This window comes from Aedes aegypti, chromosome 2 (assembly GCF_002204515.2).
Source record: "Aedes aegypti strain LVP_AGWG chromosome 2, AaegL5.0 Primary Assembly, whole genome shotgun sequence".
In the NCBI taxonomy this organism is placed as follows: Eukaryota; Metazoa; Arthropoda; class Insecta; order Diptera; family Culicidae; genus Aedes; species Aedes aegypti.
Genome location: NC_035108.1, coordinates 238184004 through 238208509, shown reverse-complemented (window position 1 = coordinate 238208509; position 24506 = coordinate 238184004). Strand labels below are relative to the sequence as shown.

The 24506-nt window shown below is 35.4% G+C and overlaps 1 protein-coding gene across 2 annotated transcripts in view; it reads right to left on the bottom strand.

The window, feature by feature from the left end:
* The window catches only part of LOC5580248 (short neuropeptide F), a 170505-nt gene that overhangs the window by 127040 nt on the left and 18959 nt on the right, over positions 1 to 24506 (bottom strand). The window contains exon 2 of one of the 2 annotated variants that reach the window (XM_021844523.1): positions 12503 to 12607. The exons of the other annotated variant lie outside the window; for it this stretch is intronic. The gene's annotated coding sequence lies outside the window, so the exon portion shown is untranslated. The remainder of the gene's footprint in view (positions 1 to 12502; positions 12608 to 24506) is intronic. 2 annotated transcript variants of the gene reach the window in all.

Genomic DNA, 24506 nt, shown 5'->3' with positions numbered 1-24506 from the left:
AATTTCAAAGATTTTTCAACGAAGTGTGTATGTTTGTTATGCTTTATGATTCCAAAAACGAGTTCAATAGTTCACACTTACGTTGACGTTAAAAATCCCCAGTGATCATTTTGACCCCGAATTATGATATCTGTCGACGAATGGAGTAATATGTGCAGATATGATTGTATATCACATAAATATATTTCTCATAATGTACCAACTACCGGTTATTCAATCTCCAGCATACCTTCTAAAGACTACATTGTATTTGGGTCACCTTTAATTCAGCACCACCAAAAAAGCTGAAAATTTCACAGAACTCAATTTTCATTTTCAGAATGATAAGGAAGATATGGGGGATTGGTTTTTCAAAACAAATTAAATTTTGTATCGCCCTAGTGTAGAATCCCCAATCAAAAAGAAGCAGAGAAAAAGGCTTATAGGTTGAGACTACAGTCGACTCTACACATCTCGATGTTCTACATCTCGATGTCTCTCCCTATGTCGATGATTTCATTAGTCCCTTCATTCTGCATACATTTTCACTCTCCATATCTCGATATCCTCCTTATCTCGATATCTCGATGTGATTCTGTTAATTTTTTGTTCTCAATTTTCTCTCCGTATGTCGATATGACCAATATCGAAGGTTACTAGACCAAAGTTTTGGGATTGAAAACAAATTGGGAGCCCAAAATGACGTTTGTTTGTGTATTACTTTCTTGGCAACGGAGTGTTTTTCAATCTAGTATTCATCAAAAAATTGTTCTATGTTTCAATCTCTCCCTATCTCGATGGTCCCTTCGATATCGAGATGTGGAGAGGCGACTGTATTATGATTCTTGAATTAAAACCAAAAACATACTAATGCAAAAATTGTTACGAGCTACGAGAAGTAAACTATGCTCATGTACTACAAATCTTCTCTGCGTAGAGGCGAGATTCATTAGTAGGAGGATTAGGGGCATTGCTTAGCCGAGTGGTTAGAGTCCACGGCTACAAATCAAAGCCATGCTGAAGGTGTCTGGGATCGATTCCCGGTCGGTCCAGGATCTTTTCGTAAAGGAAATTTCCTTGACTTCCCTGGGCATAGAGTATCATCGTACTTGCCACACGAGCTACGAATGCGAAAATGGCAAAGAAAGCTCTCAGTTAATAACTGGGGAAGTGCTCATAAGAACACTAAGCTGAGAAGCAGGCTCTATCCCACTGAGGACGATAGTGTCAAAAAGAGGAAGAAGATGTATTCCCAACCTTCCATACGTAGAGACGAGAATCATTAGTAGGAGGATTGGGGGCATAACGAAAACACGGATTCAAATACACACCCCTTTATTCTCTGAGAATATGCATGTTTGATGGAAATTCCATGCTCTATATGAACTTTTTGACGATATGAAAGTTTGTGTTTTGCTTCAATTGTGCTTTGCATCAATTAAATCACTTTAACATATAATTGTGGGCTTCGTGGCCGTGCGGTTAGTGTTACTGAGCATGTAGCTGTATCGAGTCAAGCAGTGTGGGACGATTCCCTCAGGAAAACTTTTCGTAAGGAATCTAATTTTTAAGCAAAGTAGGGAACCCTGAACTGTTTTTTTCTTGCTTGTGTGATTGTTCTACATATCAAAATGATTGACACTTATTAATATTATCGTATCACTATATTCCGCGAAAGTGTTCATTTTGCCCCGATACTCTTTTTATGAGCCTACACTCTAAGCTCTTACGGTGAATTTCACCGTAATCTCAACAGCTGAACAGTGCGGTGAAATAAAACACCGTAATTTCGTCGGAATTTTACGGATTCCGGTGAATTTTTATCGAATACTGTGAAAATTTACCGTACTCCGTTAATTTATTTTACCGAACTGTTCAGCTGTTGGAATTTCACAGGAATCCGTAAAATAATTTAAGTGTGTAGTTTCGACCAAAATTTTCTATCTCGTTTTTTTACATTTAAAGGATTGTATCACAATGAATGAATGCAACACGTTGTACTTCTATAAAATTTGAAAACTAGCTGATAATAACTTAAAAGTTTTGTCGTTTTATGGTCTGCACATAATAATTGGCTTTATGTGTCCATTATGCCCTCAGTTCCCCTACCGATAATTAATCTATCTGCATATTTTGCTACAACCACTAAATATTTCAACTGAAGGACGTTCTATTTGATGTACAGCTCTGCACCGAGTTTGACCTATTTCCGGACACCCTGTAGTTGATGACGACGCGACAGTTGCATTTATCCTTCAGACGCATTCGTATACGGTTGGGCATCGTTTTACAAGCTGTGAAATAAAAGTGAAGAGATTTTCCATTGTTGGGGTGTACAAAAGGTATTCCTCCTTCCACCTGACTAAAGTGTTGTCGAGTGTCATGTTTACCAGGACGTGGGAAAACTTACGCTACTCGCTAAGAGTATTCTCATATTTTCCCCCTCATTTAGGCATTTAGCCGAGCAAGAACAAGACATGCTTGAAATTGTTTTGAATTTAAAACCTGAAAGAAACGATAGATGAATCACATCGTGTGGTCTCTCAGTGGATCAAATTATAATGATTTTAGATCCTTATCAATTTGTACGGTTAATAAGTGTGATACACGGTTTTGCTGATGCTCTTCCTGAATGTATGTCCTGAAAGGAAAACAAATGTTTTCTTTGATAAAAGTCATAACTTTATACATTTCAGGTAGTCATTGCATGTTTGGCAATTTGTGTTCAGCTGAGAATGACTAAGTATCTCTTTCCTCTTTTAATTGCTAATCATTCTTTCTAGTTTGTCACCCTAACACTGAAGACTGTTCTTGCACTTTTTTGAACATCAACTTTTCGGAGTGGGGGGCATTCATGGAACTAGCACTTGGATACAATCATTTCAGACATTTGGGATACAGTAGCACAACCGTAATACACCTCACCTAAGAAAAATTCACATTTATTTACGTATCTGCACGAATGTAAATCATTTCACAGAAAATCAAACCACAAAATGACATTGCTCAGAATGAAATCCCTCAGAGCTCCGTTTGTTAGAATACAATTTTCCCAGTTGCACATTTCTCATGAAGACCCATTCTCCAGAATTGTATGTTTACCAGAATAGTCTTAAAACATGTTTTTTGCTGGCTCGCGTACATGAAATTTTCCCAGTTTCTCTGAAATTCTTATCCGGATTGTAACCTGGGTAGAGGAGAATTGCAAACAAATGTAAAATTTTACCATTAAAATAAAAATGTTTAAATGTCAAAATTTGTCATTTATTTGTTTGAAATAAGAGCTGTACAGTTGTAATAACAAAAAAATAATTACTCAGTTTTTTTGGCAAAAAAGCTAAAAAATATCTTATTTTGCCATGTAGCAAGCCAATAGCAAAAACATCGACAGGAGGAAACTACAAAATAAATGTTTAATTTGATATTTATGGCAAAAGAATTACCTAGAGTAGTGCTCGATCCTTTTGAAATTTGAGCTCTCGATTTGCACATTGAGAATGGTTAGCTGATCCCAAGCCTCATTCCTCAGATCTTTGTGCAACTTCGATTGTTCTGGTCAATCAGGGATTAGTAACTACAAATTGTACGGTCATCTATGCTCATGATGACAAAAGAATAACTAAATGAGCTCTTCTCGTATTAGGGTAAAATTAGTTGTTATAATTCTTATTCTGCAATTCACTGTTGTATTTATTCGGAGTAGTGTTTGATCCGTTGAATCTGTTGAATGCTCCTGTGGAGCTAGCCATGATCATGTCCAGTTTGCGTGGTAACCACACTATCGGTATCGGTTATCCGTGTATATGCTTACGTATTCATTTACCAAAATCAATCATTTCCCATATCCAAATTCCCAGTGTTTTCAAAATTTTATATTAGATTTTTCAAACACTTTATTTTGATAAGTTGTAAATATAAAAAATGTTATTGTGATGGCGATTCTACAAATATTTTATAAAATTTAGTATATTTGCTCAAATTAAAAATTTTACCATAAAATACATTTTCATTTCAACTAGTAATTTGAAGATTTTGAAGGATAACATACCAACAACAAATTTTGATATGATTGTGAGGTACTAAGCAAGCCCAAGCTGAAGGTCGTGCATTCGATTCTTGCCGATCGAGGATCTTTTCATAAAGGAAATTCTTTCGATTTCCCATAGCATATAGTACCTGTCTTCGCACCTGCCACTCGATATACACATGCAAAAATACTCAACTGGCTATGAATTAATAACTGTGCTCATAAGAACACTAAGCTGAGAAGCATTTTCTGTTTCAGTTTGGACACATAATACAAAATAAATGAGAAGTAGAAGTATGTTTGCTTCTTCTTCTTCTTTCTGGCATTACGTCCCCACTGGGACAGAGCCTGCTTCTCAGCTTAGTGTTCTTAAGAGCAGTTCCACAGTTATTAACTGAGAGCTTTCTGTACCAATGACCATTTTTGCATGTGTATATCGTGTGGCAGGTACGAAGATACTCTATGCCCTGGGAAGTCGAGAATATTTTCAACCAGAAAAGATCCTCGACCGGTGGGATTCGAACCCACGACCCTCAGCTTGGTCTTGCTGAATAGCTGCGCGTTTACCACTACGGCTATCTGGGCCCCTAGGTATGTTTGCTATTGATATGATATTGAATGTCATATATTGATAACATAATTATGGTTAAACTAGATATAAATGCAAACAAATGTTCAGAAGACACCAAAACCCTATCTCTTATATTTTTCAAGTTATTAATTTGTTCCACTTAATTTCGATCCGTGGACCAATGTGCATTGCACTATGGTCCTGAAAGCTATCTTAAGAGGATAGATGCATTTTGAGCTTTAGAATGAGATATTAGACGCCTGCTACAAAGTTGTTTGTATGAGTTAGGCATGTTGTTTGGTGTTAATGAAAATTGGGGTGTTCCACATTTTCATAGAAATGGGATAACTAACTTTCTTGTTTGTAAAATTTTTAATATACATGCTAATGCATAGTCGTATCCCATTCAGTTTCAACCAAAATTTTTTTTGAGACTCCTCAACTAACCGATTTTGAGCTGTTTTTTCGTACCCATTTCTAACTAAAGTGGCTTGACTCATTAAATTGGTAAAGCCGACTTACCAAGTAAAGAGTATTTGCCAGAAACTTCAGAACATGGGTATTTTTCATACCCTTTTTTTTGCTAGTTTTATTCTGGATTTAGGTTGAGATTTTCAAAAATCTAATTGGAACAATCTCACAACAATATACCGTAAAACGGGGTATCTTTGATAATGCGGGTAACTTTGAAAGTACGGGACCCACCAGTTATTAAACGAAATAAGATAAAATGCTGTGCGTACACGAATTCTCTATGCTCTTGGAAAGTGATTTTAAAAACTACCTAAAGCAATAAAGCAGTACTTTTCAGTGCTAAAGTGCCATAAAACTGTCACTAAACGTGGCAAGAATGGAAGAATGGACGTTTCTTCGGAATGCGAACTTTCTTCCAAGGGTGAAATGGATAATAATGATAATTGCATCGAAATGAGCAATCAGTTCGATGCTCTAGACAAATTTTCCGAACAGCAAATCGAAGCAACCTCTAGCCCAGGCTCTTTGATTCAAGTGAGGAAGCAAAGAGTGCCGCCTATCGCGGCCAGTTGTTCCGAATTTGGGGGATTTAGGCAGAAGATCTTGAACTCCATTAGGGGAATCAAGGTCTCCTTCCAAATCACAAAGAAAGGAGACTGCCGCGTTTTGCCGGAAACTCTTGAAGATCGCGAACTTCTTGTCAAACATCTTGAAGAGAAAAAGCACATTTTTTTACTTATGACGACAAAACTGAACGTTTGTTCAAAATCGTCTTCAAAGGTCTCTCAAGTGACTTAAGTCACCTGAAGAGATCAAAAATGGAATAAATGATTTACTTGGATTTTCCCCAGTCTAAGTAATCATTATGAAAAAGAGTGCCCAATCTGACATTGTTCGGAAAGGGCTTTCTCAAGAATATTATTTAGTTCACTTTAACAAAAAAGATCTAAATAATATTAAATCTTTAGAAAAAGCTAGATTTATGTTCGATGTCCGTGTGACATGGAAACATTTCCAGAAACCTGGAAGAAATTACCAGAACCCCACTCAGTGCCGTCGGTACCAAAAGTGGGGTCATGGTACAAAAAATTGCCACATGGATACTAAATGCATGATTTGCGGAGGATCTTTTCACGCCAAGGACGTATGTCTAGTGAAGGAAGATACCGATAAGTTCATATGCCCCAATTGGGGGCAGATGAAAGATAATGTCCGTTACGATAACGGTCGTTTCCGGAATTTCCCTGGTAGAGTATCGAATAATGCTCATTTTTCAGTTAACGATCGCTTGATTAGGAATCATACCCATCAGGAAGATTATAATCATACTTATTCACAAACTAATTTTAATCCATCGGATAGCCGTTCGAATCTTTCAATTTCGAATGTATCAACCCAAGGAAAATCTTTTGCCGATATCGTAGCAGGTAATTTGAACTCCTCCCCTATGTTTAATTTTCTTACAGTTAATAACGTGCATATAGCAGTTATTACCGAAACGTATTTAAAACCTGGATCTAAACTCAAAAAAGATCCTAACTTTTTTTGTTTATCGTAATGATCGACTTAATGGGGCATGTGGGGGTGTTGCAATCATCATTCATAGGCGTATAAAACATCAACTGTTTTCGTCATTTGAAACTAAAGTTTTTGAAACTTTAGGTGTTTCAGTTGAAACACAACTTGGTAAATATACTTTCATAGCTGCCTATTTGCCTTTTCAATGCTCTGGACAGCAAGTTAATTTGCGACAAACTGACAAACTGAGCGAAAATTGACTCGCAATAAGTAAAAATTTTTGTCATTGGTAACTTTAATGCCAAACATCGGCCATGGAATAATTCTCAAAGTAATTCCAACGGCAGAATTTTATTTGATGAGTGCTCTTCAGAATATTTCTTAATTCAATACCCTGATAGCCCTACATGTTTTTCCTCTTCTACAAATCCATCTACGATTAACTTGGTCTTAACCGACTCTAGTCATCTTTGTAGCCAATTAGTTACTCATGCTGATTTTGATTCTGATCATGTCCCTGTTACATTTCAAATATCCCATGAAGCGATTCTCAATCCTATCAGCTCCACTTTCAATTATTTTCGAGCCGACTGGAATATATATGAAACGTATATTGACTCTAATCTTGATGTTAATATATCATTACAAACTAAACTTGATATTGACAATGCTCTTGAAACTTAAACAAATTCCATTGTTGAAGCCAGGAGCATTGCAATTCCAAAATGTGAAGTAAAATTTGAATCCGTGATTATAGACGATGATCTTAAACTCTTGATCCGCCTTAAAAACGTGAGGAGAAGGCAATTTCAACGCACTCGCGATCGCGAAAGAAATCAAGAAACGTTTTGCACAATTAAGAAACAAAAATTTTGAAAATAAGATATCTCAATTGGACTCTGGCTCTAAGCCCTTTTGGAAATTATCTAAAATTTTGAAAAAACCTCGGAAGCCAATACCGGCATTGAGAAAAACAAATAATTACTAACTAATTGCGAAAAAGCTCAAAACTAGTTATGCAGTTGAAGGCGCGCAATTTTAATTTAGGACATACTAGTCCAATTGAAAATCAAGTTACTCAGGACTTCGAAAATATTCTCAATCAAGAGAACGTTTTCGAAAATGCCAGTGAGACTGATTTGGAAGAAGTGAGAACTATTATTAAAACATTCAAAAATATGAAAGCTCCTGGCGATGATGGAATTTTCTACACCCTCATCAAGAAACTTCCAGAAAGTAGCTTATCATTTTTAGTTGATATATTTAACAAATGTTTTCAATTAGCATATTTTCCTGACAAATGGAAAAATGCTAAGGTTGTTCCAATTTTAAAACCAGACAAAAATCCTGCAGAAGCTTCTAGCTATCGTCCAATCAGTTTGGTTTCCTCCATCAGTAAACTTTTTGAATAGGTCATTTTGAACAGAATGATGGCCCACATCAACGAAAATTCAATTTTTGCCAATGAACAGTTCGGATTCCGCCATGGACATTCGACCACTCATCAACTTCTACGTGTAACAAATTTGATCCGTTCCAACAAATCTGAAGGCTATTCTACTGGTCTTGCTCTTCTAGACATAGAAAAAGCATTCGACAGTGTTTGGCATGAAGGTTTGATTGTAAAATTAAAAAAAACTTTAATTTTCCAACATACATTGTTAGAATAATTCAAAGTTATCTGTCAAATCGTACACTTCAGGTTAATTATCAGAACTCCAGATCTGAAAGACTTCCTGTAAGAGCTGGTGTTCCTCAAGGCAGCATTTTGGGACCAATATTATACAATATTTTCACATCTGACTTACCTGAGTTACCTCAGGAATGTCAAAAATCTTTGTTTGCGGATGACACAGGCCTCTCCGCCAAAAAACGAAGCCTGCGTGTCATTTGTAGTCGATTGCAAAAAAGTTTGGATATTTTTTCTTCATACTTGCAAAAATGGGAGATTTCTCCCAATGCTTCCAAAACTCAACTAATAATATTCCCACATAAACCAAAAGCTCTTTGTTTGAAACCTTCAATCAGACATGTTGTCACGATGAGAGGGGTTCCAATAAATTGGTCAGATGAAGTTAAGTATCTAGATGCTAGATAAGAATTTAACTTTCAAAAATCACATTGAGGGCATTCAAGCCAAATGTAACAAATATGTAAAATGTCTCTATCCCCTTATTAATAGAAAATCAAAACTTTGTCTTAAGAACAAGCTTTTGATATTCAAACAAATTTTCAGGCTAGCCATGTTGTATGCTGTACCAATATGGACTAGCTGTTGTAATACCAGGAAGAAAGCTCTGCAGAGAATTCAAAATAAAATTTTGAAAATGATTCCTGCATTCCTTCCTCCCTGGTATAGTACCAATGAGTTACATAGAATATCCAATGTTGAATCATTGAAACAAATGTCAAATAAAATTAATAATTATTTCAGGCAAAAATCGTTACAATCTTCTATTGCCACGATTAATGCGTTATATGTTTACGTTAGGTTACGTTAAGTATATTCAAAGCGTTTTTTTTTTTTCTTTTATAAGCAGGTGAAATCAACTCACCTGTAAAAAATCTGAACTGCTACGGCAAATTAAATGTAATATGTTGTTAACAAAATGTTAATTAAATCTTAAATTTGTTTTACCAAATTAGGATGATAGTGTTGTCTTATAACACCGAACACCTAGATATAAGAAATGAATGTAATGTTCGCAATAATACTAATAATCTATTAAACACAAAAAACATTGTTAAGCGGTGTTTTCCCCAAGAATTGGAAAACATCTTATGTTTTTCCTGTTTTTGAAAATGGAGATAAAAGAGTTGTATCGAACTAACGTGGAATTGCCTCCCTAAGTGCTCCCTCTAAACTATTTGAAAAGCTGGTTTTAGAATACATTATATGCATCATTGTTCCAATTTGATTGCCGAAGAACAACACGGGTTTACACCGAAACGATCAACGATGGGTAACTTAGTTTATTACACCACAGACTTTTCAGCCGCTTTCGATAAAGTAAAGCATCAAATTGTAGCTAAGCTTGATCGTCTCGGCTTCAACGGTTTCTTCCTTATATGGATCAAATCGTACCTCACGGATCGACCCATGTCTGTTAAAATAGGAACGCACCTCTCATCTTCGTTCACCGTGACATCAGGTGTCCCACAAGGAAGTCATCTTGGGCCGCTGATTTTCTTGTTGTACCTCAACGTCGTGAATCTTCCTCTGAGCTGTTACAAACTGTCATTCGCTGACGATTTCAAACTCTGTTTTACTATTAAGACTGAAGCTGATGCAGACTTTCTTCAAGATCAACTCAACATTTTTTCGAATTGGTGTTGAAGTGGTAGGATGATAACATTTACGTGCAAACAGAATCCCATTATCAGAGTTTATATCTTACATGGTACCGTTTTGAACAGAGAATCTTTCGTAAAAGATCTTGGAGTTCTATTAGACTCGAAACTTTCTTTCAAAGATCATTTGAATAATTACGACGAGTGCTGTAAAAAATCGAGTTCTGCAACAAGTTGCGTACTAGTAGTTTACGGAACAAGTTGCAGAATGATGATTTTTACAGCACGAGTCGTAAATTTATCCTACGAGGCTTGCCGAGTAGGATAATTACGACGAGTGCTGTAAAAATCGAGTTCTGCAACGAGTTACGTACAACATTTTTTGCAATTTCCTAGAAGACCACTTGAGGGTATCAGAAATTATGTCGGAATGCATTCATCATCACTTTACTATTTCTGACAAATTGTTGTGTTATGATTTATTACGCAACTCAAAGCAGTTGCGTAATGAGAAAGTGTTGCGTAATGAATCATTACAGCACTGGTTTCAGTTAGGTAATGACTATTCCCGCACTGCATACTTCAGTGCAGGAAAGTAGGCCGTTTCATGACAGATTGGCGTGATGAAAAACAGCCTATTACGATGAGAAATTGCAAAAAACATTTTTTGCAATTCCGTAGAAGATCAATTAAGGGTATCAGAAATCATATCTGGATGCGTTCGTTCAGTATTATTTTACGATTTCTGAAAATTATTGTGCAATATTTCATTACGTAACTCAAAACATTTAAGTAATGAAAAAGTGCAGCGCAATATTTAAATTTAAGTTTTGAAAATTTGATGCAAATTGTTAACATATGTGCATAGTTTTTTTTTAGATTTTCAGAGCCTTTCAAAACACCACTACTTTTTTAGCTTATCAAACAAACTGCTCTTAATACATTTTTCGTTATAAAGTCTGATAGATTTCCAGCTTTGAAATTTTATTTCGGATATACAAAGTATCTCGGGCAGACGGAAAATTCATAATCACATCTCAAAATGAACAAATTATGATCGCATATCTCAATTTGACATTGAAAGGATGTTCGAAAATTTTATAATTCTCAGTACTATAGCTCAACATCTGATAATATGTTAACAAGATCAAAAATAGTTCATTGACATAAAACAAAACACATTCAACAGCAAAATGGCGGGAATGAACAGTATGACGTCAGGACAACATTTAGGAGCAAAAAATAGTCTCGGAAAACGAAGAAAATGATGCTCTTATTTCCTTGATCTTCCAACTGATAGGCATTGGTTAGCGATTGGTTAGCATCTCTGTGTATAGATCTGAAGGTCAAGGGTTCGATCATGAATGATGGCTTTTTGGTTATTTTTATTCTCCGCCATCTGTCATCATATTATGATATTGATTTATTGGTCAATCAATAAACTTGCCAGATATTAGTAGATGAAAAAACCGAATTTAGTACTATACCATTTAATTCCACTAGAGTTTGTATCCTTTGACAGATACGCGTATTTCGACCTCAACTGTAAGGCCGTCTTCAGTGTCGTGTACTAGACTCGACTTCGAAATACGCGTATCTGTCAAAGGATACAAACTCTAGTGGAATTAAATGGTGTAGTACTAAATTCGGTTTTTTCATCTACTTATAGGTATTCCACTAAACAGCTCGAAGATTTATTATCATCTTTGCCAGATATTGTTTTGATCTTACAATATCTTAACAAAATTGTTAAATACTTCTCCATATCAATTTTTGATGTTATTATTAATCTTTTATCTCTTATCTATAAAAAAGTAGATTCCTAGCGGAAAATAGGGTGGGATCAAGTCTACCCAGTCTCCCTTACTTATAAATTGAGATTAAATACTCATTTCCAACGTTACTTGAACAGGCTTGATCTTGATTGATAAGTCTCAGCCAATTTCAACCGAGATCTGCACAGCTGATTGGTTAGCGAATTACTCCCATAAGATTGTATCTAATAAATATCTTCGATTGTTATTTGAATTTTTGTTCAAATTCATAAACCTAATTTTTTACAGCTGTTATATAGCAAGTTGTATAGGATTAGGTACGTTACAGTACCAATAAATTGACAGTCCTACTGTTGACAATAATTTGTTATTCAAATTTGCTCACCCCAAGCAAATCCCATATAGTACAATAATTAACAAAAAGTTTTAACTCATATCAAACAGAAAATGCATTTCAAATCGGTGCATATATTTTCAAGTTTTGATAATGATTCTCCTTACTCGGTACCAGTTGTACGGTTGCGGTTTCGCAAATATTAGGTGTGAGTTTTCCAGAGTTTCTCTCTTGGCCGGCGCCTTGTTCAGAGGAAAGCAACAAGCCAACAGAACGCTCCACGTAAAATGTTATGAATGGGCAGTGGCGGAACAACGATACGTACAACTTTCAGCCGGCACTTCTGGATAGAAGTGGGAGAAAACAATTTAATTATTTGAATAATTTAATCATATTATAAAACATCATCAGGTGCAACTTCGTTAAGGCATGCGATGGGTCAGATTTTGTATTTTTGTTAACACAAGGCAGTTGAATAATATTTCAACTGCTGCATAAAAATGACTTGAGCTTTATACGTTATATGTACTCACCTTTTTATTAGCAGCAGCAAGTAAATCGATTCTGAATCCGGGATATCAAACAAAATAATCGCGAAATCGGTGGTTGTCGAAATTGATTCACAGTTGATGTGTCATCTGAAGAAGGATAATGAATTTATCATCACTTATACTGGAAGGAACATTTACAAAATAATGGATATGTGTACTGGCTTTTTTTTATGGATGGTTTTGCTGATGATGATTTAATAATGTTTCACGGCAGATGTTCATCGAAGGAAATGGTCAGCATATTGCACATATCATATATCTTATTAAACGCCAAGATGAAGTTATTTGAAAATTTCTGATTTTGATAACATAAATAACCCCAATCTGTAAAAAAAAACGTTTTTCGCTAAGAGATTTGAGATCTAATTTAAGGTCTACTATATTTTTTTTCTTTGATATATGAAAAAACTATTTTGTTCTTCAACTAAAATTTCTGTATCTTATGTTTCCACTATATCTTAGATAAATAGATGACCGATGCACATAAAACCGATTTTGATTACATCTATCTGTATAAATAAAATTGAATTGTGTTTTTATGTCACGAAATGGCATCAAAGCAGGTCAACGGATTTACGTGTTTCCTTCGCTGTTGTGTTCTCCAAAGGCTGCGGCATGTTTGAATGTACTATTTGTAAACAACTCGCCGAGAAAGTTGAAAAAAAGGGAATATTTGACCTTTTTGCGTAGGAATATTCCATAGCCTACTGAGCAGGACGAAGTATGCTGGGACTACTAGTTAATAAACATAAAAGGCATATAATAAACAAGGTGTTTACTTTACTTAATGAACATCCTTTGAACAACGTTGTAAAATATAGAATTGAATTCAATTTCGCGTTAGGTGATAATTTCAAATTGTAGTTACAAATGTTCGAAGCACAAATACATTTTATTTTTGACTATTATAAATCCTTAAATAGAATATTGCTCTTTGAAAACTGTCTGAAAGCACATAGTTGGATACCTTCCGAATCGTATGCTAGATGACTAGAACCATCTCTGATTACGTCTTGTATTATATTCATCGGACAGCATCTGTGCAGGATGATGACTTTACGATTAGCCTTTGGCAAGAGGTCAAAATTAATGAATATCTGATGACTCACTTGCTTTATGCTTCTGGGATCACACTCTGACTAACGGACTGCAGTTTACCGTTGCTACATACCAAGGATGTTCGTTGTCAATAATAAATGCAAGCAAGGCAAATGTAATTCCCAATCAAAACCAATTCCAGTTCAGTTGGAACAATTCTTGAAGAGAATGCTAGATAAACGATTTCTGAAATCATACCGCGCCGTTGCTTCGCATTAATCAAATGATCCATTCTTGTCGGTTTAGGCAGCATCCGTCGGTGGAATTCCTTACGCATGCAGAGAGTTATACTTTCCATTCTTTAGGATATCGTTTTTCAAATTTCCCAAATAAAAAAGATAACACAGAAGCATTTACAATACATTCAACCTACAAGAGCTACCGTCGTCATACCGCCAGAAGAACGTTGTAGTTTGATGTTGTGATGCGTGTTTCTCTGGAATTACTCGCACTATTTGATTTATGCACGGGGAATGCTGGATACGATTATTGCTGCTTTATGCATCTGGTATCCGCCTCCGTTGCGAAGGAATTATGCATTCAAATCTAAATGCAGTTGCGGAATCTATTCAAAATTCTTGAAACGTTACACCAACCAATTGTGTTGTATTGAAAAATGCTGTCAGGGTGAAGTATATTCAAGCCCAAATCAGTATGATAAATCCTTGGTAGAAGACAGTACAAAGATTAGCCTGGGGAGACGATTCCCTTTTCTCATGTGATTGTGTAATGTGTTTTTCAAGAACATACATTACATGGTTTTAAATTGGATTTAAAGTTCTTTTGTTTTTCCACTGTGGATACGAGTAACTGACACTGAAGAAGACTGCAAGTGGTAGTCGAAATACGCGTATCTGTCAAAGATAAGCATTTAGGAGCGGAATTAAAAGGTACACGGTACTCCATCTACTTTTAAGTTTCTCTATTGAGATTCTACTCAGAGGATTCGAATACATTGATAAAAAAATACTAAGTTGTTTTGTCACATTGCATCGTGCAAGATTTCGTCATTTTAGCGCTCCCACGTCAAAAATAACACTTTTAAGGGTTTTTGAATGGTAATGAAATTATGAACTTCGTTTCTACGGTAAAGTTGTTCAAAATAACATTATCTTCAACTTTTGTAAAGACACCAACCCTGTATATTGAACAGTTCAAAAAATTAATTTTCAATTTCACTTAGATCAAAATGCAGATTTTGCTAAAATGAGGAAATGAAAGTCTCGATAAGAAAGATGGTACCGTAATCCAAGGTAACATTGATCAGATTTTTGGATATCTCTTAAAAATTTAATTTTAAAAGGCAAATGTTGCAAATTTTGTATTTTTAAAACAAGTGCCCAAAGCTCGTGACTGTATATCGTCAAACGGGGTAACTTGCAACAGGGGTGAAACTTGCAACACTTTGACATGTAACCGAATTGTCGTTTCGATGAGCATTGAGTTAAATTTTTATAATTTATACCACCATTTATTGACCTCAGGTATACAACAGAAGATTTTAGCGAGGGTTTGGGTATTGTTTCTGTTTTGCTTGGTTTGCTGGAATCATATTAAATATTAAATGTTGGATTGCATGGAATTTATGTTGAAAAACATTCCTCGTACCACACAAACGGTAGAAATATGTCATTCGAGGCATTTGCTATCAGTTACAGTACTTAGTAGTGTACTAATTGACAATATAAAAGTTTTGAAAAGTTTATGCCTAAACACTATAAAAATTCAAAAACGTTTTTGACTACCCTTGTGGGGTAACTTGCAACAGCTATTTTGATCTCAATTGTTTGATATTTCTTGACGTTTATAATCGAAAACACATGAAAAGGCTAAATTAAACATAAATTTGTTCAATAACATTAAAATTCTTGTACCGCAATTAATTCAATACACATTTGGTAAAAAAATATTGAAAATATTACATGAATCGCATTATTATTGGATTTAGATTTATTTTCTTCATGAAAACTATGAAAAAATTTGATTATCAATATAAAAACTAACTTACAGATCTGCTATTGGGAATTTTCTGCATGAAGTATGATAAAAGTTGTGTCAGAACACCAACAGAGACCATTTCAAAACATAGGGTAACGGTCGTATTTTGGACCCCCTAAGGAAATGATTTTAGTTTTTTGTCTCAATCAATTGATTGCACAGCGTAACCAAGTCAAAAAATATGCAAAAATGTAGAGGAAAACTTCCACCACGAGTTAAAAATTCCCATACGGTCATGTAGGGTCCAAAAAACGTCGAAAATAATTGAATTGTGAAGTACCGTTTTTCATTATTTTGGACCCTCAAAGTATATTTTTATGTATAACGTGTTGTAACGGTTGCATGGATGCACCGATTGAATTAAATTAATTTCAGATAAAATAAACACATTTTCTATGCACAAACGGTTGATGCAAGTGCGGAATAGTCTTATCCTTCCAAATGGCATGAGAATTGAGTTGATCTTTCGATTTAAACTGGGAAATTTGCAGGAAAATGGGTCAGGGGGTCCAAAATATATTGGTTACCCTATATATCAATATACGTCGCTTTGATTTGAATTTGTATAAGCAATAAGTTATGTGAAGCATAACCTAAAGTACAAATGAATTTGTAGAAAAGTTGCATTAAAACGTTTTAATGGTTTTCATTAACTGTCAAGACTAATGATATGCTAGAATTTCCCCGTGTTGACACCCTGTGCAATACCAATGAAGTTTTTAATCAAATTGGTTTAATACTCATAACTTAATCAATAATAATTAATTATCTAAGAGTACAGTAGCTGTTTCTGATTATTGTCATACTTTTACTGTTGAAAATTATTAAATGATCATAATAACACGATATAGGTTAAGTTCTCAATAGTGTACTGCTACCCACATCAGGGGTAGCATGAAAAATGTATATTTTTCGTCTCTCCTGATCCCAGAAAACCAAATACTGATAAAATTAATACCGCGTGGTATTCTTCACGTGGCGATTAGGGTACTACATGGTTTTTGTCTCATCTGAATTTCCAAATTTTTCATCCATATAGCTTTGAAGTTGTAAATTGTTGCAAGTTACCCCGTTTGACGGTACTATATTTTGTTTTTTGGAACATTTAAGCATGTTTAAACAAATGTTTTAGGTGAATTTTTGATTTAGCTGATACGGGGTAATATTCATCACCTATCTAAACATCGTTCGGTAATGTTGCAAATGTCGTTAATTATTCAAATCATTGCTCCCTGAAGCCGAATATGAACGTCAAAGGCTTACAAATCATTTACTTTTTGAGTTATTTCAAAATTATAATCACCTCGAACCGCGGAATACGACTAAAGTTGGGAAATATCCTAAGGAAATTCTACGCTTTTAACAGTAATTAATTTGTGTTGCCCAATTGATCATACTTATGAAAATTTAGACAGCAGAGTAGTATTCGACGATACCATTTTTGGCGAGAGCGGCATTTTTCGCTCATATTGCTTGCAGAGTTTATGTGAGACATGAATCTTCGGTAGTGTCATCCCTAACCATTGAAATCGATGTTTCGAAAAGTTAACAATTTGACACATAAAGTAAACGCAATTTTCGAAAAAGCCTTTATTTGTATTGGCTTATGAATATAAGAAGTACCGTTTTGCTTCGAATTGCCGGACGCTTCGAAAGCCGGACACTATGAATGTTTTTTACATTTTTAATGGTATAAATTTAATTTTTCTCATAATACATTTGCACAAAACTATCCTTTAACCTAAATTGTATGTTATAGATGCCAATGTATCGCTGTAGGCAGCAATATATTTAAAACAAAAATAAAAAACAAAATGCGTATCGACACTCTGCACATTTCAGTACTTGTTGGACTGCATCTTACAGTTGCTCTTAGAGGAAGATTAGATAAATTTGTTTTGAAAACAGTGTTATTATAGTGTTATTGTGCCATTTTATGATTAAAACGAAGAGTGAACTGTTATGTTTTATTGCGGTGAAGTGAAAATAATCGAAAAAGCTCCAATGATTGGATATTTGTGGTGAATTCTTGGTGTCCGGATTAAGAAACAAACTATTTGACTGCTTCTTAAACCGGACGCACACGGATACTTAGTAAAAATGGAGTTTAATTCAGATCATTGGGAGCTGCCGTGTCCAGATAACTAACGAACTGCTATTTTGGAACATTTGAGAGGAGAAAATGTATTCCTGATAAGTTAAATCAAGAGTATTGCCCTCAATGAAGTGGTGCAATCAATTGTGATTCCAGGCGCTATCATAAGGTGAGTGAAGCAATTTTGCCAAAACTTTCTGTACCTTTCTGGTAGCTTCAGCTTTTTCACGAGTCAAACCTTTCGTGTTTACCTGTAGCAAACTGTTCAAAATCATGGAATTTAGAGTTGGTATGTTGAATTTCGTACAAAATACGCAAATATTTGATAAAAAAAGAAGTGTCCGGAATTCGAAGCAACATATGAATAGTGTCCGGATTTCGGAGCAAGACATATCTCTTATTTTTGCATATTTTCACGTTTTTTGCATAACTATTCGCTATTTTTATTACACCATGCCAAAAAAGAAACATTTAACTTCATAATAAATTGCAGTACCTTATAAAAATAAATATCATCAATTATTAGTATGATGTTTGAAGTTAATCCGATGCTTAAGTGTCCGGATTTCGAGTCAAAACGGTAGAAGTGCTATTCATGCTTTGGAAATGTTCCATCAATAAATGATGCTACGAACTTTTTTCGAGATGAGTAATTCCGATCAATGTTAAACCGCTGATCGATGATACCCCGGATTGTAGCAAATCAATTTGAATTTTCAGCTTCAAAATACATTCATTTTTCATGAATTTCATCGATCATGGTATCAAAGATGCAATAAAAATAAAAAGAATAAAAATTCAGAACAACATGTAAAATGTGTTGTTTTTTTTATCATATATCAAAGAAGTTTTTTGATGACCAACTTACAGACTTAGTAAAGCTTAAATTACTCTTTTGAATGTTGCAAACGCATTGAATTGACAATAAAATACTATGCCTGGAGTAAAAACATTCGATGATATACACGTTTTAAGATTTCTAGTCATTTCCGGTATTGGGAGCCACCTTTTACGATAGGTCAATTTGATAATAATATATAAATTTACAAATTTATTTTTGTACGCTACAAAAATGATAATATTTATCATAAATGGGGACCAAGATCGTATAAAATTAATAGTTTTTTAATAATGATTTTAGATGCTTAGGTGTCCGGTACTGGGGGATCTCCCCCTAGGTGCACGGTGAATGGAGGCCGCCTGGTGACTGGTGACTTAACGGTACGCAAGGTTATTAAGATTGTTTTTATTTTTATGTGAGTTAATAGAAATAAACTGCTCCTCAAATATTATTTATATTCTATCTGAAAATTTAATAGCTATGGCATTGTCTTTCGTATAGACATTAGGGCGGTTCGAAATTCAAAAAGGTTTAATAATCCAATCTCCCATATCCTCCTTACCATAAAAATAGTGTTCTGTGAAATTTTCAGCTTTCTAGGTGGTGATTTGAAAGGACGATAAGTTGTTAAAAAAGTCAAGGATATCCGGAAGACGGATAGTTTGGTTTAAAAGTTTGCCGCTTGTTGGCGCTAGTGAGCATATGAAAATGAGCATCTATCTAATCATCCAGACAAGATTGAAAGCTCAGGACATCCAAAATGTAAACAGTTTAATTCAAACCTTTAACGGTAGGGGGTCATGTACAAATTACGTCACGCTCCAAGGGGGGGGGGTCAAGCCAAGCGTGACAAGCCTTACAAAATGTTTGAAGGACTCATACAAAAAACGTGACAAATGGGAGGAGGGAGTCGAAAAAGTCGAAATTTAGCGTGACATAATTTGTGTACCATCCCATAGGTAAAGCTAGTGAGTATGTTAATTTGAGCATTCTTAACTAGTTTTATCTTGTAATCCATCATGTAAGATCGAGTCTTCGGCAAAGTTGTTCAGAAAGTGTGGGCTTCGTGGCAGTGTGGTTAGTGTTACCAAGGGTTCGATTCTCGATTCAGTCCGGAAAACTTTTCGTCAGAAAAGTGTTTCGACTGTGCCACTTGGCATTGCATGCTAGTCCATTGTCTAATGAGGTGCTTCCTTCAAAGGACATAAACGTCTACTGGAAGCATAAATGTGTCGGTGGCTTTTCTCAAGCTCAAAGACATCCGAAAAGCGAACCGTTTGATTGCTAATTTTGCCGCTAGGTGGCTCTAGTAAGTAGATTTGTTCCAACACACGAAACAAATTCTATCTTGGAAACCAGATGAGATAAAAAGTTCGAGTCTTCGGCAAAGTTGTTCAGGAAGTCAAGGACATCCGGAAAACAGATTGATCCTTAATTTTGCCGTCAGGTGGCGCTATTGATCATGTTTCTATGGGTACTTAATACTACTTTCAAAAAAAAAATCGTCTAAGGCTCGAACTTTCTACCTCATGTGGATGGCAAGAGAGAACTTGCTTAAAATGTTCATTTGTAAATGCTTATTAGCACCACCTAATGGCAAAATTTTAAATACAACTGTCTGTCTTCCGAATATCCTTGACTTTCTGAACAACTTTGCCGAAGACACGCTCATTCTATCTTATGTGGATCACAAGATAAAACTAGTTTAGTTTTAGGCAAACTGTTTGCCTTTCGGGTGTCCTTGACCTTCTAAACAACTTTGCCGAAGATTAAATTCAATTCAATTAAGATTAAAATGCTTAATTAATTAATAAATAAATTTTACATGTTCACTAGGGCCACCTAGTTGCGAACCAACCTGTTTTCCTTCCGAATGTCCTTGAACCGCTTAACAAGCTTACTGAAGATCGCTTCTTTGCAAATCATAAGAATCTCGAGATACAGCAATGTTTACCATTTTTGAGGTGAGGCTAAACATTTTAGGGGGTGATTCAATATTGAACTGAGTGTTGCAATACTTTTTTTTTAGTAAGTACGTATTTATGACTGGTAGTGTATGTTATAAATGTTGAGATTTGAAAAATTTATGCCAATTGTTGTTTTTAAACATGAAAATTGTAATTGTCTATTAGTTATCGCATAAATGTATGGAAACTATTTTTGGGCCATAGTGGGTCAAAAGTGCGAAGCATATATTATCTCGTAGGAAAAAAATGCAAATTGCTTCAAATCCACATATTATCTTTAAATTTAGCAAGATTTCTTTGATTGTGCGAAAAAGCTCACCTCAATTTGACCCATAATGGGACAAAACTTCGAATCAGCGTTACAAAAATTCAAGCCATATATAATCGCACGGAAAAAAATGCAAATTGCATAAAATCCACATAATAATCTTTAAATTTAGCGAAACTTATCTGATCGTATGGAAAAAGTAACCGAAATTGCACGTTTTTACGTAGATTTGCGAAAAACTACTAATGGGTTTTGTCGTGGGTTGAGAACCACTGATCACCGAAACCCACAATCATAAACAAACTCAAAGGCCATCCGCCTGAAACCGACCAATGCACTCGAGTGCCAGAATTATTTCCATTCCTTTTTCCCTCCTCCGCGTGAGCCCTACACGGACGGGCAAACGAAATCGAAAGGTTTCAAATTGCATCGCCCTGGCCGGACCACCGAGATACGAATTGCCGAAATAGCAAGATGCACATTTTTGGGCACGGACCACCTAGGCATACAAAATGCCACATTTGCAAAGATGAATGATTTTTAAGTATGGACTCCAGTTGTCTCATTCTCACCAATAGAAAATAGATTAAGCAGTTAAACATTGTAAGCTTTTGTAACAATATATAAACCCAGAAACGACTAAATAATAAACAGATGCTTACGAACCAGAAACTGGGAAAGGAGTCTCGACCTTTATTGAGTCCTTACTGGTGATAGCTCTCGAGCTCACCATAGTTTGGATACTCTACAAAGAAAAGACCTTCTCCAATATTTCTAAATACCGTAGGATGCCACATGGCGACCGTGACAGGTTATCTTTTATCTTTTATAAGACCCTGTAATCCTACGATTCTTCCGCGCGCATCGAAGTTAAATTAACTGTGTGTCTCAAGTGAAAAGTGATATACACCGTGGAAAAATGGGATGGTTCTCTAGTGACGAAATCGTCACAAATAGTGCTGTGTGTCCTCCGCAAGAAAATTATCACCTAACACAGGCAATCGCACTCGCTGTGTTAGCAGGCATTGCCGTTGGGTACATTGTAACGAAAATAGTGGTAAAAGCTCATAAAAATCACACCATAAGAGTAGCGGAAAGAGCAGTTCGCGTTGCTAACGTGTAAAGTGACAATAAAGTTAACAGTGAACACTGGACAAATCCAAAATGAAAGTTTAAGATGGCAGCAAAAGAAAATATTACAATAACATCGAACAGATTAAGAAAATCAATCGCAGTAAAAGTGCCAATCATAGTGAACACAAATTCAAGTTGCTTAAAAGGACTTGTTCAGGCACTAGAACACGAAAAATTAATAACAGTGTTTAAAGTGTACAAAGACTCATGTGTAGTGAAAGTAACAACCGGAATAACCACAATAGAAGTACTACCGCATTTCCAACAAACGAAGAAAAGCCAACTCGCAGTTTGGCGGCAAAAATTTCTACCACGTGGAAAAGGACATTTAATCATCTCAACCAATAAAGGGATGATGTCGGACAGCACTGCAGAACAAAAACAATTAGGTGGTCAAATAGTAGGATTCGTCTACTAAGAAAATACACAAAAATGTTGTTCTCTTCTCTCAAAAAAAAAAAACAAAAACATGTTCAAAAACAAGAGGATTAAGTTCAAGCCATTTGAAGGGAAAACGGTGAATACGCAGTATGAACGATACGACGTTGAACAATATTTCTGCGTAGGAGGTAATTTAGGCGACAAAACAAAAGTGACCCGTTACGAAGAAAAAGAAACAAGAAAAAAAGACGAGTGCATACCGTATTGTTTACAGTTCCGCTCGTTTAAAGCACATGAACGATACCACAGTGAAATAAACAAAAAATTAGACAAAGAAAAAACAAACAAACAATAAGTGCAGTGTCGAAAGCAGAATAATGAGGCCGATATTACAATTTTTGGCTACGAATGTGTACGAGATCAACGCGTCGACAGGTGACGTATTTCACTACGACTTACGATGACTTTGAAGCTGACGAGTTAATGAGATCACTACAGCAAGTGCAGCCCCAACCCCAGCAACAGGACGAACACCCATCAACGCCAAGTGCGCCTTCAATGTAACAGATACCAGATGAGCAGCATTTAGTAAGTAATAAGAAATATATCATCAAAAATAGCCCACAGCCCACATGTCATACCTAGAAAAGGTTATTGAAGAAAAAATTCATGAACTATTGATTTTGAAAACAAACTTCGATAAAAACCCTTATCGAAATTACCGTAGAATAACTCTATTGAACAAATTGGTTCAAGCTAAAACTATTTACAATAAAATAATTGAATTAATTACAACAAACGAATTTAAATTAACCGAAAGCAAACTAAACATAAATATTAAACTAAGTCGAAATTTATATTACGAAATCAACAACTAATTGCCTCAAAACTAAAAAACATCAAAGACAATTTCAAATTTCGTTCAGTGGTGAAAGGTGTGATATTTTGTCTAAGAATAAAAAAATTAACTATACAAAAACAAGCAATGGCTAGTATAATTGAAATTATAAAAGTGGTAACTTCACTTGTACCTATTTATGATGGAAAAGGTGAAAAGCTGGAAAATATTATAGCAGCTTTAGAGGCATGTAAACCTCTAATAAACGATGCCAATCGACAAGCAGCTATTCAAACAATTTTATCTAGATTAGAAAATAAAGCACGTGCAGCAGTAACTGATAATCCCGCTAGCATTGATATAATCATAAACAAATTGAAGGAAAAGTGCACTGTTAAAGTAGCACCAGACACTATATTAGCTAAAATTAACGCAACAAGGCAAAATGGAAATTTTGACAATTTTGCCACTACCATAGAAAAATTAACCATCGATTTAGAAAAAGCTTATCTAGGAGACGAAGTTCCCCTTGATACAGCTACCAAACTTGCAAATAATGCCGGAATAAGAGGTTTAACCAACGGAATAAAAAATGAGCAAACAAAACTGTTGTTGAAAGCCGGACAGTTTACCACAATTTCCAAAGCAATTGAAAAAGCCTCAGAACTCGAAGCAGAAAACAATTTGAACAGATCCCCTAGTATCCTACATTACAGTTCCAATCCAGGACCAGGATCAAGAAACCACCAACAAAACAGGCAAAATAACCAAAGGCCAAAGCAACAATCAACCCAAAACTGGTCAAACCAAAACTGGTCACACCAACGATCAACGCAAAACTGGACAAACCAACGACCAATGCAAAACTGGTCCAATAACCAACGACAAAATTGGTCAAATCAACAGCCAAGATTTACCAATAACCACCAGAGGCATAATAACCAAAACTACAGACCAAACAATAATGGATACAACGGTAATAACAGAAATCGTGGACCCAATGTTTATTTTTTTGACCCCGGAAAACCAACTGGTCCCCCAGCAGGTACCAGTTGGGGGACAACAACAAAATACCCAAACTCAAAATATCCAACAGCAACAACAGCCACAACAACAACTTCACTTCCAAGTAGCATCAGCAAACATGCATCAACAAAGATAAAAGGAATTTTTAATATCTCTACTGCCCTGTCAAATTTTGTGATTCTGAAAACAGAATCCACGCACTCTGAATGTACTTTCCTAGTAGATTCAGGAGCTGAAATATCAGTCCTAAAGCCCACAATATTGAAACAGGCAACAAATATCAACAATTCGCATACATGTTCTATAACAGGCATTCAGCCCAACCCCATTGACACACTCG